Source organism: Platichthys flesus, chromosome 20 (genome assembly GCF_949316205.1).
Source record: "Platichthys flesus chromosome 20, fPlaFle2.1, whole genome shotgun sequence".
Classification (NCBI taxonomy): Eukaryota; Metazoa; Chordata; class Actinopteri; order Pleuronectiformes; family Pleuronectidae; genus Platichthys; species Platichthys flesus.
The window spans coordinates 1,288,308-1,306,615 of NC_084964.1; the positions used below are offsets into that span (position 1 = coordinate 1,288,308).

Consider the following 18,308-nt stretch of genomic DNA (forward strand, 5'->3'; position numbering starts at 1 on the left):
TACAATATGTGCATTCAACTATGAGGGTACAAACACAGAACAGCAGAAATCATGTAAGTACAATAACTTAAAACCAGATAGAATAAACCGGTCTTCAGTCACATGCTCATCCCATATAAAATTTAAATTTAAAAGCTGTTTTAACCGCTGCTTTAAGATGAAAAGGACAGTTGTGAAGCGTCATCACCTGATGGACATGTCCAATCACAGCCTCGTAAATACAGAGTCTGTCTGCAGCAGATATAAGAGGCTTGTGTTGTTTGTTCCGTACGAGTGACTCTGTTTTCGGTTTAAATAACTGAAGTCGACACAACACTGTTTCCCTGGAGGAGAAGATGAGTGTGTGGGAAACCAAAGTCGCGGGCCCGGTGTGGAGGAGTCGAAGCGGAGAAGACGGACGCACAGTCCCTGAACAAAGGTGATACCCAGCCAATGAGCGAAGCCATTGCTAACTGCTAAGCTAACTCTCAGATTTGAAAAACGTGTGAACAATAGTGCGACAGTTGCTAAAAGTGGAATAAACCATTGTGTGCTTTAGCAGAACTAGTGCATGTTTAAATATGTATGCACTACTTAAATCAAACAGTTTGTTCTCTGTAAGATTTTTCATTAACGTGTCTTTTTTCTTGTTTTTTTTTTTGTTTGTAGGAAGCTCTCCCTCTTCACGGCTCTGATGAAAATGGCCGGCGGAGCGAGGGTATGTATAAAGAAGAGCTGTTCTGTTTTAAAATACATCCTCCAGCTTTACTTTATCTGATCCATTTCATCGTTTTGTTTTCACAGCCGGATTCCTGCACACAATGACGCAGTCACTGCACAGTACGCCGAGACTCACTGAAAGTCCGCATTTGCAGTGCGGGAAAACAACGCCATTGTACGTAAGTATCTGTTTAGGATTTTTTTAGGAATTTTGCTGTGGATCTTCCAGTGGTGATGCAGCGAGGCTATTTCCGTATATTAATAATAAACTCATGTTACTCATATTGTTTTACAGCTGCCTGTACTATAACGTCCTAAGACCCACTATGAGCCAGTATGAAGGAGCTTCCAGTTCATCCATACAGACCTTGCATCAGCATTGACTTGTTCAGGAGCCGGCAGAGGGAAAATGAGGGAAAGGTTAGATTCATTAAATAATTTTTCAGATACATGTAGGTGTAGGGCTGGGCGATATGGAAAAAAATGTTATCACGATATGTTTTTCCATATTGATCGATCTCGATTCTTATCACGATATGTAGTTTTTGCAGATGCTGCCAGTGTGAGGGGCATCCTGAAGCTTGAAGAAACAAGAGATTCACTGAAACTTTACAATAAAGTTTATTAACATAAAAAAAAAGACTATGCCTTCCAATAACGAGCAAAACATTTTTTTGTGAAGGTCTTCATGCTTCCATTGATCAAGAGAGCAGCAAGGCCCATAACTAGCAAAATAAAATTCAGAGCAGCCCTCTTAGCTCATACAGAGCCTTATATGCTTAGTGCAAACTAAGTGACTGGTCACTTTTCACTATATTTTACATTTTTTGATTTTGTAAACAACTTAAAGAAAACAAGTAAACATGTGGGTCACACCCTCTGACACATTCAAGTGCTAAACTGTAAGACAAAATAAATGTAAAAAACTAAACCACTATAATATTATACTGGTCCCAGAGATTTTTTTGAGGTATTGAAAAATGCAAAAATAAAAATATTTTAAACTAGTTAGGTAGGTTGTGCACATCATTTGTAATTCCAAACATTAGACATCTCCCTTTACAAAATAATACAAGCTTTTACTTATTGAAACATTATTATAGTTGTCACAGCTGTGACAACTATCACTTGGCTGGACAATGAACATCTCAAATGCAAAAAGAGTAAACATGGTTCTGGCACAAATACTACCTGAAAGATGAAGGTAGATCTCTAAAAATGTTTTATAAGTAGAAATGGCTGCAAAACACGACTGGATGGACTGTTGTTTTGCTAACAGAACAGAATCGCTACCGTTAGCGAAGCTAGCGGGAGACCGGAATCGAGATCGAAAAATCGCCCAGCCCTATGTAGGTGTATGTTGTCATTGAACTGTGCTAATTGTACTGATTGTGTTTACAGCTGATTGAAGCGGGACAGATGACATGGATCCATCCTTCCATAGCCAGGAGCTCAACAACCTATGTGCCACACTTCAAATAAGACTAGAAGCTACACTGGATCTCACAGCTACACACCACAGATGTCTACACACTGGGGCAGTTTCGGACAGAGTCCCGCAAAGAACATATGACCCAGAGGCTGCAAAGAGACATTTCAAGCTTCACCTGATGAACTTTTCACTCCGCGACCCCCCCGCTGCTCTCCCCCTTTGTTCTCCAGACCCCGTTCCCGCTTCACTGAAGCTACTGTCGTGGAAGAACGCGGTGCTGACGTGCTGTGAATAGGCATTAACTTCAGGGGATCAGGGTAACTTCCATACAATTTCCTTGACTCTTCTGCTTTTCGCCTAGTGTATGCTTTGGGTAAGGATCAAATCTATTGCAATTTTCTATCCTATTTTTGCTATATAATCTAGAGAAATTCATGGAATCATTCCAAAACAAAGTGTTCTGATCAGCTATAGATATTTGCTTAGTGTGTGTGAAACCTTGGGAATTTAGATGATGTTTCCGTGAATGAGTAATAATTTAAACTTTAGCAGAACTTAGACTTGTAGGAGCATTTATGTCTCGAATTCCAACTTGGAGCTCGGACCTACTTCCCTGAGATTAAGAGTCTCATGCTCTACCGAACTGAGCTAGCCGGGCTTCTTCAGTAAAACTTCCCATCACAATAGAAATGTTAGAATGCAAGAAATATCTGATCAGCGGTTGATGTTTGCTTGGTGTGTGTAAAACCTATGGAATGTATATGCGCTGATGTTTTCTTTAATAAGGAGTTTTTTAAGCTGAGACTTTGATCTGCATGCTTGTGCTCAATTCCTAACCTTAAAACCTCCATAGCCCAACGTGGGGCATACAAGAGGGTTTTTCTTCTCATGAAACATATTTCTTGCATTCTATCATTTCTATTGTGATGGGAAGTTATACGGAAGAAGCCCGGCTAACTCAGTTCGGTAGAGCATGAGACTCTTAACCTCAGGGTCGTGGGTTTGAGCCCCACGTTGGGCTATGGACTTTTTAAGGTTAGGAATTGAGCACCAGCATGCAGATCAAAGTCTTAGCTTAAAAGTCTCCTTATTAAAGGAAACATCAGTGGATATACATTCCATAGAGTTCACACACACCAAGCAAACATCAACGGCTGATCAGAATATTATATATATATTAAACCCATCAATTTGTCTAGATTATGTAGCTTAACTAGAATGGAAAACTGCAAGAGATTGAATCCCTAACCAATGACAAGCGTTGGTTTGATCTTCTTGCGAAAGAATTGGACAACATGGTTCAGGCTGTTTTTGTTCACGGAACTTGTGCTGAAAACATTAAAGGTAAGACTTATTCTGTAATCTCATCATTATCTCAGACCTAGGTTGTTTTCATACAAGAGGGTTTTACTTCTAATGAAACGTATTTCTTGCATTCTAACATTTCTATTGTGATGGGAAGTTATAAGGAAGAAGCCCGGCTAGCTCAGTTCAGTAGAGCATGAGACTCTTAATCTTAGGGTCGTGGGTTCGAGCCCCACGTTGGGCTATGGAGATTTTAAGGTTAGGAATTGAGCACCGGCTTGCAGATCAAAGTCTTAGCTTAAAAGACTCCTTATTAAAGGATACTGCAGAGCAAATACATTCCAAAGAGTTCACACACACCAAGCAAACATCAACGTCTGATCAGAAAATGATATATATATTGAACCCATCAATTTGTCTAAATTATCTAGCCTAACTAGAATGGAAAACTGCAAGAGATTGAATCCCTAACCAATGACAAGCGTTGGTTTGATCTTCTTGCGAAAGAATTGGACAACATGGTTCAGGCGGTTTTTGTTCACGGAACTTGTGCTCAAAAACATTAAAGGTAAAATGTATTCTGTAATCTGATCATTATCTCAGACCTAGGTTGTTTTCATACAAGAAGGTTTTACTTCTCATGAAACATATTTCTTGTATTCTAACATTTCTATTGTGATGGGAAGTTATTTGGAAGAAGCGCCAGCTCAGTTCGGTAGAGAATGACACTTTTAATCTCAGGGTCGTGGGTTCGAGCCCCACGTTGGGCTATGGAGATTTTAAGGTTAGGAATTGAGCACCAGCATGCAGATCAAAGTCATCTTAAAAGACTCCTTATTAAAGGATACTTCAGAGAAAATACATTCCATAGTGTTCACACACACCAAGCAAACATCAACGGCTGATCAGAAAATTATATATATATTGAACCCATCAATTTGTCTAGATTATCTAGTTTAACTAGAATGGAAAACTGCAAGAGATTGAATCCCTAACAAATGACAAGCGTGTGTTTGATCTTCTTGCGAAAGAATTGGACAACATGGTTCAGGCGGTTTTTGTTCACAGAACTTGTGCTCAAAAATATTAAATGTAAAACATATTCTGTAATCTCATCATTATCTCAGACCTAGGTTGTTTTCATACAAGAAGGTTTTACTTCTCATGAAACATATTTCTTGCATTCTAACATTTCAATTGTGATGGGAAGTTATGAGGAAGAAGCCCGGCCAGCTCATTTCGGTAGAGCATGAGACGCTTAATCTCAGGGTTGTGGGTTCGAGCCCCACGTTGGGCTATGGAGATTTTAAGGTTAGGAATTGAGCACCAGCATGCAGATCAAAGTCTTATCTTAAAAGACTCCTTATTAAAGGATACTTCAGAGAAAACACATTCTATAGTGTTCACACACACCAAGCAAACATCAACGGCTGATCAGAAAATTATATATATATTGAACCCATCAATTTGTCTAGATTATCTAGCTTAACTAGAATGGAAAACTGCAAGAGATTGAATCCCTAACCAATGACAAGCGTTGGTTTGGTCTTCTTGCGAAAGAATTGGACAACATGGTTCAGGGTGTTTTTGTTCACGGAACTTGTGCTGAAAACATTAAAGGTAAAATGTTTTCTGTAAACTGATCATTATCTCAGACCTAGGTTGTTTTCATACAAGAGGGTTTTACTTCTCATGAAACATATTTCTTGCATTCTAACATTTCTATTGTGATGGGAAGTTATGAGGAAGAAGCCCGGCCAGCTCATTTAGGTAGAGCATGAGACGCTTAATCTCAGGGTCGTGGGTATGAGCCCCACGTTGGGCTATGGAGATTTTAAGGTTAGGAATTGAGCACCAGCATGCAGATCAAAGTCATCTTAAAAGACTCCTTATTAAAGGATACTTCAGAGAAAATACATTCCATAGTGTTCACACACACCAAGCAAACATCAACGGCTGATCAGAAAATTATATATATTGAACCCATCAATTTGTCTAGATTATCTAGTTTAACTAGAATGGAAAACTGCAAGAGATTGAATCCCTAACAAATGACAAGCGTGTGTTTGATCTTCTTGCGAAATAATTGGACAACATGGTTCAGGTTGTTTTTGTTCACGGAACTTGTGCTCAAAAACATTAAAGGTAAAATGTATTCTGTAATCTGATCATTATCTCAGACCTAGGTTGTTTTCATACAAGACGGTTTTACTTCTCATGAAACATATTTCTTGCATTCTAACATTTCTATTGTGATGGGAAGTTATAAGGAAGAAGCCCGGCTAGCTCAGTTCGGTAGAGCATGAGACTCTTAATCTTAGGGTCGTGGGTTCGAGCCCCACGTTGGGCTATGGAGATTTTAAGGTTAGGAATTGAGCACCAGCATCCAGATCAGAGTCTTATCTTAAAAGACTCCTTATTAAAGGATACTTCAGAGCAAATACATTCCATAGAGTTCACACACACCAAGCAAACATCAACGGCTGATCAGAATATTATATATATATTAAACCCATCAATTTGTCTAGATTATATAGCTAAACTAGAATGGAAAACTGCAAGAGATTGAATCCCTAACCAATGACAAGCGTTGGTTTGATCTTCTTGCGAAAGAATTGGACAACATGGTTCAGGCGGTTTTTGTTCACAGAACTTGTGCTCAAAAATATTAAATGTAAAACATATTCTGTAATCTCATCATTATCTCAGACCTAGGTTGTTTTCATACAAGAAGGTTTTACTTCTCATGAAACATATTTCTTGCATTCTAACATTTCTATTGTGATGAGAAGGTATTTGGAAGAAGCGCCAGCTCAGTTCGGTAGAGCATGACACTTTTAATCTCAGGGTCGTGGGTTCGAGCCCCACGTTGGGCTATGGAGATTTTAAGGTTAGGAATTGAGCACCAGCATGCAGATCAGAGTCTTATCTTAAAAGACTCCTTATTAAAGGATACTTCAGAGCAAATACATTCCATAGAGTTCACACACACCAAGCAAACATCAACGTCTGACCAGAAAATTATATATATATTGAACCCATCAATTTGTCTAGATTATCTAGCTTAACTAGAATGGAAAACTGCAAGAGATTGAATCCCTAACCAATGACAAGCGTTGGTTTGATCTTCTTGCGAAATAATTGGACAACATGGTTCAGGTTGTTTTTGTTCACGGAACTTGTGCTCAAAAACATTAAAGGTAAAATGTATTCTGTAATCTGATCATTATCTCAGACCTAGGTTGTTTTCATACAAGACGGTTTTACTTCTCATGAAACATATTTCTTGCATTCTAACATTTCTATTGTGATGGGAAGTTATAAGGAAGAAGCCCGGCTAGCTCAGTTCGGTAGAGCATGAGACTCTTAATCTTAGGGTCGTGGGTTCGAGCCCCACGTTGGGCTATGGAGATTTTAAGGTTAGGAATTGAGCACCAGCATGCAGATCAAAGTCTTAGCTTAAAAGACTCCTTATTAAAGGATACTTCAGAGAAAATACATTCCATAGAGTTCACACACACCAAGCAAACATCAACGTCTGATCAGAAAATTATATATATATTGAACCCATCAATTTGTCTAGATTATCTAGCCTAACTAGAATGGAAAACTGCAAGAGATTGAATCCCTAACCAATGACAAGCGTTGGTTTGATCTTCTTGCGAAATAATTGGACAACATGGTTCAGGTTGTTTTTGTTCACGGAACTTGTGCTCAAAAACATTAAAGGTAAAATGTATTCTGTAATCTGATCATTATCTCAGACCTAGGTTGTTTTCATACAAGACGGTTTTACTTCTCATGAAACATTTTTCTTGCATTCTAACATTTCTATTGTGATGGGAAGTTATAAGGAAGAAGCCTGGCTATCTCAGTTCGGTAGAGCATGAGACGCTTAATCTCAGGGTCGTGGGTTCGAGCCCCACGTTGGGCTATGGAGATTTTAAGGTTAGGAATTGAGCACCAGCATCCAGATCAGAGTCTTATCTTAAAAGACTCCTTATTAAAGGATACTTCAGAGCAAATACATTCCATAGAGTTCACACACACCAAGCAAACATCAACGGCTGATCAGAATATTATATATATATTAAACCCATCAATTTGTCTAGATTATATAGCTAAACTAGAATGGAAAACTGCAAGAGATTGAATCCCTAACCAATGACAAGCGTTGGTTTGATCTTCTTGCGAAATAATTGGACAACATGGTTCAGGTTGTTTTTGTTCACGGAACTTGTGCTCAAAAACATTAAAGGTAAAATGTATTCTGTAATCTGATCATTATCTCAGACCTAGGTTGTTTTCATACAAGACGGTTTTACTTCTGATGAAACATATTTCTTGCATTCTAACATTTCTATTGTGATGGGAAGTTATAATGAAGAAGCCCGGCTAGCTCAGTTCGGTAGAGCATGACACTTTTAATCTCAAGGTCGTGGGTTCGAGCCCCACTTTGGGCTATGGAGATTTTAAGGTTAGGAATTGAGCACCAGCATCCAGATCAGAGTCTTATCTTAAAAGACTCCTTATTAAAGGATACTTCAGAGCAAATACATTCCATAGAGTTCACACACACCAAGCCAACATCAACGGCTGATCAGAATATTATATATATATTAAACCCATCAATTTGTCTAGATTATATAGCTAAACTAGAATGGAAAACTGCAAGAGATTGAATCCCTAACCAATGACAAGCGTTGGTTTGATCTTCTTGCGAAATAATTGGACAACATGGTTCAGGTTGTTTTTGTTCACGGAACTTGTGCTCAAAAACATTAAAGGTAAAATGTATTCTGTAATCTGATCATTATCTCAGACCTAGGTTGTTTTCATACAAGACGGTTTTACTTCTCATGAAACATATTTCTTGCATTCTAACATTTCTATTGTGATGGGAAGTTATAATGAAGAAGCCCGGCTAGCTCAGTTCGGTAGAGCATGACACTTTTAATCTCAGGGTCGTGGGTTCGAGCCCCACTTTGGGCTATGGAGATTTTAAGGTTAGGAATTCTGCACCAGCATGCAGATCAAAGTCTTATCTTAAAAGACTCCTTATTAAAGGATACTTCAGAGCAAATACATTCCATAGAGTTCACACACACCAAGCAAACATCAACGTCTGATCAGAAAATTATATATATATTGAACCCATCAATTTGTCTAGATTATCTAGCCTAACTAGAATGGAAAACTGCAAGAGATTGAATCCCTAACCAATGACAAGCAAGTGTTTGATCTTCTTGCGAAAGAATTGGACAACATGGTTCAGGCGGTTTTTGTTTACGTAACTTGTGCTCAAAAATATTAAAGGTAAAACTTATTCTGTAATCTCATCATTATCTCAGACCTAGGTTGTTTTCATACAAGAGGGTTTTACTTCTCATGAAACATATTTCTTGCATTCTAACATTTCTATTATGATGGGAAGTTATTTGGAAGAAGCGCCAGCTCAGTTCGATAGAGCATGACACTTTTAATCTCAGGGTCGTGGGTTCGAGCCCCACGTTGGGCTACGGAGATTTTAAGGTTAGGAATTGAGCACCAGCATGCAGATGAAAGTCTTAGCTTAAAAGACTCCTTATTAAAGGATACTTCAGAGCAAATACATTCCATAGAGTTCACACACACCAAGCAAACATCAACGTCTGATCAGAAAATTATATATATATTGAACCCATCAATTTGTCTAGATTATCTAGCCTAACTAGAATGGAAAACTGCAATAGATTGAATCCCTAACCAATGACAAGCGTTGGTTTGATCTTCTTGCGAAATAATTGGACAACATGGTTCAGGTTGTTTTTGTTCACGGAACTTGTGCTCAAAAACATTAAAGGTAAAATGTATTCTGTAATCTGATCATTATCTCAGACCTAGGTTGTTTTCATACAAGACGGTTTTACTTCTCATGAAACATTTTTCTTGCATTCTAACATTTCTATTGTGATGGGAAGTTATAAGGAAGAAGCCTGGCTATCTCAGTTCGGTAGAGCATGAGACGCTTAATCTCAGGGTCGTGGGTTCGAGCCCCACGTTGGGCTATGGAGATTTTAAGGTTAGGAATTTAGCACCAGCATCCAGATCAGAGTCTTATCTTAAAAGACTCCTCATTAAAGGATACTTCAGAGCAAATACATTCCATAGAGTTCACACACACCAAGCAAACATCAACGGCTGATCAGAATATTATATATATATTAAACCCATCAATTTGTCTAGATTATATAGCTAAACTAGAATGGAAAACTGCAAGAGATTGAATCCCTAACCAATGACAAGCGTTGGTTTGATCTTCTTGCGAAATAATTGGACAACATGGTTCAGGTTGTTTTTGTTCACGGAACTTGTGCTCAAAAACATTAAAGGTAAAATGTATTCTGTAATCTGATCATTATCTCAGACCTAGGTTGTTTTCATACAAGACGGTTTTACTTCTCATGAAACATATTTCTTGCATTCTAACATTTCTATTGTGATGGGAAGTTATAATGAACAAGCCCGGCTAGCTCAGTTCGGTAGAGCATGACACTTTTAATCTCAGGGTCGTGGGTTCGAGCCCCACTTTGGGCTATGGAGATTTTAAGGTTAGGAATTGAGCACCAGCATCCAGATCAGAGTCTTATCTTAAAAGACTCCTTATTAAAGGATACTTCAGAGCAAATACATTCCATAGAGTTCACACACACCAAGTCAACATCAACGGCTGATCAGAATATTATATATATATTAAACCCATCAATTTGTCTAGATTATATAGCTAAACTAGAATGGAAAACTGCAAGAGATTGAATCCCTAACCAATGACAAGCGTTGGTTTGATCTTCTTGCGAAATAATTGGACAACATGGTTCAGGTTGTTTTTGTTCACGGAACTTGTGCTCAAAAACATTAAAGGTAAAATGTATTCTGTAATCTGATCATTATCTCAGACCTAGGTTGTTTTCATACAAGACGGTTTTACTTCTCATGAAACATATTTCTTGCATTCTAACATTTCTATTGTGATGGGAAGTTATAATGAAGAAGCCCGGCTAGCTCAGTTCGGTAGAGCATGACACTTTTAATCTCAGGGTCGTGGGTTCGAGCCCCACTTTGGGCTATGGAGATTTTAAGGTTAGGAATTCTGCACCAGCATGCAGATCAAAGTCTTATCTTAAAAGACTCCTTATTAAAGGATACTTCAGAGCAAATACATTCCATAGAGTTCACACACACCAAGCAAACATCAACGTCTGATCAGAAAATTATATATATATTGAACCCATCAATTTGTCTAGATTATCTAGCCTAACTAGAATGGAAAACTGCAAGAGATTGAATCCCTAACCAATGACAAGCAAGTGTTTGATCTTCTTGCGAAAGAATTGGACAACATGGTTCAGGCGGTTTTTGTTTACGTAACTTGTGCTCAAAAATATTAAAGGTAAAACTTATTCGGTAATCTCATCATTATCTCAGACCTAGGTTGTTTTCATACAAGAGGGTTTTACTTCTCATGAAACATATTTCTTGCATTCTAACATTTCTATTATGATGGGAAGTTATTTGGAAGAAGCGCCAGCTCAGTTCGATAGAGCATGACACTTTTAATCTCAGGGTCGTGGGTTCGAGCCCCACGTTGGGCTACGGAGATTTTAAGGTTAGGAATTGAGCACCAGCATGCAGATGAAAGTCTTAGCTTAAAAGACTCCTTATTAAAGGATACTTCAGAGCAAATACATTCCATAGAGTTCACACACACCAAGCAAACATCAACGTCTGATCAGAAAATTATATATATATTGAACCCATCAATTTGTCTAGATTATCTAGCCTAACTAGAATGGAAACTGCAAGAGATTGAATCCCTAACCAATGACAAGCGTTGGTTTGATCTTCTTGCGAAATAATTGGACAACATGGTTCAGGTTGTTTTTGTTCACGGAACTTGTGCTCAAAAACATTAAAGGTAAAATGTATTCTGTAATCTGATCATTATCTCAGACCTAGGTTGTTTTCATACAAGACGGTTTTACTTCTCATGAAACATATTTCTTGCATTCTAACATTTCTATTGTGATGGGAAGTTATAATGAAGAAGCCCGGCTAGCTCAGTTCGGTAGAGCATGACACTTTTAATCTCAGGGTCGTGGGTTCGAGCCCCACTTTGGGCTATGGAGATTTTAAGGTTAGGAATTCTGCACCAGCATGCAGATCAAAGTCTTATCTTAAAAGACTCCTTATTAAAGGATACTTCAGAGCAAATACATTCCATAGAGTTCACACACACCAAGCAAACATCAACGTCTGATCAGAAAATTATATATATATTGAACCCATCAATTTGTCTAGATTATCTAGCCTAACTAGAATGGAAAACTGCAAGAGATTGAATCCCTAACCAATGACAAGCAAGTGTTTGATCTTCTTGCGAAAGAATTGGACAACATGGTTCAGGCGGTTTTTGTTTACGTAACTTGTGCTCAAAAACATTAAAGGTAAAATGTATTCTGTAATCTGATCATTATCTCAGACCTAGGTTGTTTTCATACAAGAGGGTTTTACTTCTCATGAAACATATTTCTTGCATTCTAACATTTCTATTGTGATGGGAAGTTATGAGGAAGAAGCCCGGCCAGCTCATTTCGGTACAGCATGAGACGCTTAATCTCAGGGTTGTGGGTTCGAGCCCCACGTTGGGCTATGGAGATTTTAAGGTTAGGAATTGAGCACCAGCATGCAGATCAAAGTCTTATCTTAAAAGACTCCTTATTAAAGGATACTTCAGAGAAAACACATTCTATAGTGTTCACACACACCAAGCAAACATCAACGGCTGATCAGAAAATTATATATATATTGAACCCATCAATTTGTCTAGATTATCTAGCTTAACTAGAATGGAAAACTGCAAGAGATTGAATCCCTAACCAATGACAAGCGTTGGTTTGGTCTTCTTGCGAAAGAATTGGACAACATGGTTCAGGCTGTTTTTGTTCACGGAACTTGTGCTGAAAACATTAAAGGTAAAATGTTTTCTGTAAACTGATCATTATCTCAGACCTAGGTTGTTTTCATACAAGAGGGTTTTACTTCTCATGAAACATATTTCTTGCATTCTAACATTTCTATTGTGATGGGAAGTTATGAGGAAGAAGCCCGGCCAGCTCATTTCGGTAGAGCATGAGACGCTTAATCTCAGGGTCGTGGGTATGAGCCCCACGTTGGGCTATGGAGATTTTAAGGTTAGGAATTGAGCACCAGCATGCAGATCGAAGTCTTAGCTTAAAAGACTCCTTATTAAAGGATACTTCAGAGCAAATACATTCCATAGAGTTCACACACACCAAGCAAACATCAACGTCTGATCAGAAAATTATATATATATTGAACCCATCAATTTGTCTAGATTATCTAGCCTAACTAGAATGGAAAACTGCAAGAGATTGAATCCCTAACCAATGACAAGCGTTGGTTTGATCTTCTTGCGAAATAATTGGACAACATGGTTCAGGTTGTTTTTGTTCACGGAACTTGTGCTCAAAAACATTAAAGGTAAAATGTATTCTGTAATCTGATCATGATCTCAGACCTAGGTTGTTTTCATACAAGACGGTTTTACTTCTCATGAAACATATTTCTTGCATTCTAACATTCCTATTGTGATGGGAAGTTATAAGGAAGAAGCCCGGCTAGCTCAGTTCGGTAGAGCATGAGACTCTTAATCTCAGGGTCGTGGGTTCGAGCCCCACGTTGGGCTATGGAGATTTTAAGGTTAGGAATTGAGCACCAGCATGCAGATCAAAGTCTTAGCTTAAAAGACTCCTTATTAAAGGATACTTCAGAGAAAATACATTCCATAGAGTTCACACACACCAAGCAAACATCAACGTCTGATCAGAAAATTATATATATATTGAACCCATCAATTTGTCTAGATTATCTAGCCTAACTAGAATGGAAAACTGCAAGAGATTGAATCCCTAACCAATGACAAGCGTTGGTTTGATCTTCTTGCGAAATAATTGGACAACATGGTTCAGGTTGTTTTTGTTCACGGAACTTGTGCTCAAAAACATTAAAGGTAAAATGTATTCTGTAATCTGATCATTATCTCAGACCTAGGTTGTTTTCATACAAGAGGGTTTTACTTCTCATGAAACATATTTCTTGCATTCTAACATTTCTATTGTGATGGGAAGTTATGAGGAAGAAGCCCGGCCAGCTCATTTCGGTAGAGCATGAGACGCTTAATCTCAGGGTCGTGGGTATGAGCCCCACGTTGGGCTATGGAGATTTTAAGGTTAGGAATTGAGCACCAGCATGCAGATCGAAGTCTTAGCTTAAAAGACTCCTTATTAAAGGATACTTCAGAGCAAATACATTCCATAGAGTTCACACACACCAAGCAAACATCAACGTCTGATCAGAAAATTATATATATATTGAACCCATCAATTTGTCTAGATTATCTAGCCTAACTAGAATGGAAAACTGCAAGAGATTGAATCCCTAACCAATGACAAGCGTTGGTTTGATCTTCTTGCGAAATAATTGGACAACATGGTTCAGGTTGTTTTTGTTCACGGAACTTGTGCTCAAAAACATTAAAGGTAAAATGTATTCTGTAATCTGATCATGATCTCAGACCTAGGTTGTTTTCATACAAGACGGTTTTACTTCTCATGAAACATATTTCTTGCATTCTAACATTCCTATTGTGATGGGAAGTTATAAGGAAGAAGCCCGGCTAGCTCAGTTCGGTAGAGCATGAGACTCTTAATCTCAGGGTCGTGGGTTCGAGCCCCACGTTGGGCTATGGAGATTTTAAGGTTAGGAATTGAGCACCAGCATGCAGATCAAAGTCTTAGCTTAAAAGACTCCTTATTAAAGGATACTTCAGAGAAAATACATTCCATAGAGTTCACACACACCAAGCAAACATCAACGTCTGATCAGAAAATTATATATATATTGAACCCATCAATTTGTCTAGATTATCTAGCCTAACTAGAATGGAAAACTGCAAGAGATTGAATCCCTAACCAATGACAAGCGTTGGTTTGATCTTCTTGCGAAATAATTGGACAACATGGTTCAGGTTGTTTTTGTTCACGAAACTTGTGCTCAAAAACATTAAAGGTAAAATGTATTCTGTAATCTGATCATTATCTCAGACCTAGGTTGTTTTCATACAAGAGGGTTTTACTTCTCATGAAACATTTTTCTTGCATTCTAACATTTCTATTGTGATGGGAAGTTATAAGGAAGAAGCCTGGCTAGCTCAGTTCGGTAGAGCATGAGACGCTTAATCTCAGGGTCGTGGGTTCGAGCCCCACGTTGGGCTATGGAGATTTTAAGGTTAGGAATTGAGCACCAGCATCCAGATCAGAGTCTTATCTTAAAAGACTCCTTATAAAAGGATACTTCAGAGCAAATACATTCCATAGAGTTCACACACACCAAGCAAACATCAACGGCTGATCAGAATATTATATATATATTGAACCCATCAATTTGTCTAGATTATCTAGCCTAACTAGAATGGAAACTGCAAGAGATTGAATCCCTAACCAATGACAAGCGTTGGTTTGATCTTCTTGCGAAATAATTGGACAACATGGTTCAGGTTGTTTTTGTTCACGGAACTTGTGCTCAAAAACATTAAAGGTAAAATGTATTCTGTAATCTGATCATTATCTCAGACCTAGGTTGTTTTCATACAAGAAGGTTTTACTTCTCATGAAACATATTTCTTGTATTCTAACATTTCTATTGTGATGGGAAGTTATTTGGAAGAAGCGCCAGCTCAGTTCGGTAGAGAATGACACTTTTAATCTCAGGGTCGTGGGTTCGAGCCCCACGTTGGGCTACGGAGATTTTAAGGTTAGGAATTGAGCACCAGCATGCAGATGAAAGTCTTAGCTTAAAAGACTCCTTATTAAAGGATACTTCAGAGCAAATACATTCCATAGAGTTCACACACACCAAGCAAACATCAACGTCTGATCAGAAAATTATATATATATTGAACCCATCAATTTGTCTAGATTATCTAGCCTAACTAGAATGGAAAACTGCAAGAGATTGAATTCCTAACCAATGACAAGCGTTGGTTTGATCTTCTTACGAAATAATTGGACAACATGGTTCAGGTTGTTTTTGTTCACGGAACTTGTGCTCAAAAACATTAAAGGTAAAATGTTTTCTGTAAACTGATCATTATCTCAGACCTAGGTTGTTTTCATACAAGAGGGTTTTACTTCTCATGAAACATATTTCTTGCATTCTAACATTTCTATTGTGATGGGAAGTTATGAGGAAGAAGCCCGGCCAGCTCATTTCGGTAGAGCATGAGACGCTTAATCTCAGGGTTGTGGGTTCGAGCCCCACGTTGGGCTATGGAGATTTTAAGGTTAGGAATTGAGCACCAGCATGCAGATCAAAGTCTTATCTTAAAAGACTCCTTATTAAAGGATACTTCAGAGAAAACACATTCTATAGTGTTCACAAACACCAAGCAAACATCAACGGCTGATCAGAAAATTATATATATATTGAACCCATCAATTTGTCTAGATTATCTAGCTTAACTAGAATGGAAAACTGCAAGAGATTGAATCCCTAACCAATGACAAGCGTTGGTTTGGTCTTCTTGCGAAAGAATTGGACAACATGGTTCAGGGTGTTTTTGTTCACGGAACTTGTGCTGAAAACATTAAAGGTAAAATGTTTTCTGTAAACTGATCATTATCTCAGACCTAGGTTGTTTTCATACAAGAGGGTTTTACTTCTCATGAAACATATTTCTTGCATTCTAACATTTCTATTGTGATGGGAAGTTATGAGGAAGAAGCCCGGCCAGCTCATTTCGGTAGAGCATGAGGCGCTTAATCTCAGGGTCGTGGGTATGAGCCCCACGTTGGGCTATGGAGATTTTAAGGTTAGGAATTGAGCACCAGCATGCAGATCAAAGTCTTCTTAAAAGACTCCTTATTAAAGGATACTTCAGAGAAAATACATTCCATAGTGTTCACACACACCAAGCAAACATCAACGGCTGATCAGAAAATTATATATATATATTGAACCCATCAATTTGTCTAGATTATCTAGCTTAACTAGAATGGAAAACTGCAAGAGATTGAATCCCTAACAAATGACAAGCGTGTGTTTGATCTTCTTGCGAAAGAATTGGACAACATGGTTCAGGCGGTTTTTGTTCACAGAACTTGTGCTCAAAAATATTAAATGTAAAACATATTCTGTAATCTCATCATTATCTCAGACCTAGGTTGTTTTCATACAAGAGGGTTTTACTTCTCATGAAACATATTTCTTGCATTCTAACATTTCTATTATGATGGGAAGTTATTTGGAAGAAGCGCCAGCTCAGTTCGATAGAGCATGACACTCTTAATCTCAGGGTCGTGGGATCGAGACCCATGTTGGGCTATGGAGATTTTAAGGTTAGGAATTGAGCACCAGCATGCAGATGAAAGTCTTAGCTTAAAAGACTCCTTATTAAAGGATACTTCAGAGCAAATACATTCCATAGAGTTCACACACACCAAGCAAACATCAACGTCTGATCAGAAATTTATATATATATTGAACCCATCAATTTGTCTAGATTATCTAGTTTAACTAGAATGAAAACTCTAAGAGATTGAATCCCTAAACCAATGACAAGCGTGTGTTTGATCTTCTTGCGAAAGAATTGGACAACATGGTTCAGGCGGTTTTTGTTCACGGAACTTGTGCTCAAAAATATTAAATGTAAAACTTATTCTGTAATCTCATCATTATCTCAGACCTAGGTTGTTTTCATACAAGAAGGTTTTACTTCTCATGAAACATATTTCTTGCATTCTAACATTTCAATTGTGACGGGAAGTTATTTGGAAGAAGCGCCAGCTCAGTTCGGTAGAGCATGACACTTTTAATCTCAGGGTCGTGGGTTCGAGCCCCACGTTGGGCTATGGAGATTTTAAGGTTAGGAATTGAGCACCAGCATCCAGATCAGAGTCTTATCTTAAAAGACTCCTTATTAAAGGATACTTCAGAGCAAATACATTCCATAGAGTTCACACACACCAAGCAAACATCAACGTCTGATCAGAAAATTATATATATATATTGAACCCATCAATTTGTCTAGATTATCTAGCTTAACTAGAATGGAAAACTGCAAGAGATTGAATCCCTAACCAATGACAAGCGTGTGTTTGATCTTGCGAAAGAATTGGACAACATGGTTCAGGCGGTTTTTGTTCACGGAACTTGTGATCAAAAATATTAAATGTAAAACTTATTCTGTAATCTCATCATTATCTCAGACCTAGGTTGTTTTCATACAAGAAGGTTTTACTTCTCATGAAACATATTTCTTGCATTCTAACATTTCTATTGCGATGGGAAGTTATAAGGAAGAAGCCCGGCTAGCTCAGTTCGGTAGAGCATGAGGCGCTTAATCTCAGGGTCGTGGGATCGAGCCCCACGTTGGGCTATGGAGATTTTAAGGTTAGGAATTCTGCACCAGCATGCAGATCAAAGTCTTATCTTAAAAGACTCCTTATTAAAGGATACTTCAGAGCAAATACATTCCATAGAGTTCACACACACCAAGCAAACATCAACGTCTGATCAGAAAATTATATATATATTGAACCCATCAATTTGTCTAGATTATCTAGCTTAACTAGAATGGAAAACTGCAAGAGATTGAATCCCTAACCAATGACAAGCGTGTGTTTGATCTTGCGAAAGAATTGGACAACATGGTTCAGGCGGTTTTTGTTCACGGAACTTGTGCTCAAAAACATTAAAGGTAAAATGTATTCTGTAATCTGATCATTATCTCAGACCTAGGTTGTTTTCATACAAG

The 18,308-nt window shown here is 38.1% G+C and overlaps 7 non-coding genes across 7 annotated transcripts; all 7 read left to right on the plus strand.

Annotated features, from left to right (window-relative positions):
- Nucleotides 1-7,825: 7,825 nt before the first annotated feature.
- Nucleotides 7,826-7,899, plus strand: trnak-uuu (transfer RNA lysine (anticodon UUU)). Its single transcript has one exon. It is a non-coding gene; the product is annotated as a tRNA-Lys (tRNA).
- Nucleotides 7,900-8,354: 455 nt separating this feature from the next.
- trnak-uuu (transfer RNA lysine (anticodon UUU)) lies at nucleotides 8,355-8,428 on the plus strand. The gene has a single exon. It is a non-coding gene; the product is annotated as a tRNA-Lys (tRNA).
- Nucleotides 8,429-9,938: 1,510 nt separating this feature from the next.
- On the plus strand, nucleotides 9,939-10,012 carry trnak-uuu (transfer RNA lysine (anticodon UUU)). The gene has a single exon. It is a non-coding gene; the product is annotated as a tRNA-Lys (tRNA).
- A 455-nt stretch (nucleotides 10,013-10,467) lies between these two features.
- trnak-uuu (transfer RNA lysine (anticodon UUU)) lies at nucleotides 10,468-10,541 on the plus strand. The gene has a single exon. It is a non-coding gene; the product is annotated as a tRNA-Lys (tRNA).
- Nucleotides 10,542-11,521: 980 nt separating this feature from the next.
- On the plus strand, nucleotides 11,522-11,595 carry trnak-uuu (transfer RNA lysine (anticodon UUU)). The gene has a single exon. It is a non-coding gene; the product is annotated as a tRNA-Lys (tRNA).
- Nucleotides 11,596-13,107: 1,512 nt separating this feature from the next.
- On the plus strand, nucleotides 13,108-13,181 carry trnak-cuu (transfer RNA lysine (anticodon CUU)). The gene has a single exon. It is a non-coding gene; the product is annotated as a tRNA-Lys (tRNA).
- A 984-nt stretch (nucleotides 13,182-14,165) lies between these two features.
- Nucleotides 14,166-14,239, plus strand: trnak-cuu (transfer RNA lysine (anticodon CUU)). Its single transcript has one exon. It is a non-coding gene; the product is annotated as a tRNA-Lys (tRNA).
- Nucleotides 14,240-18,308: the final 4,069 nt, after the last annotated feature.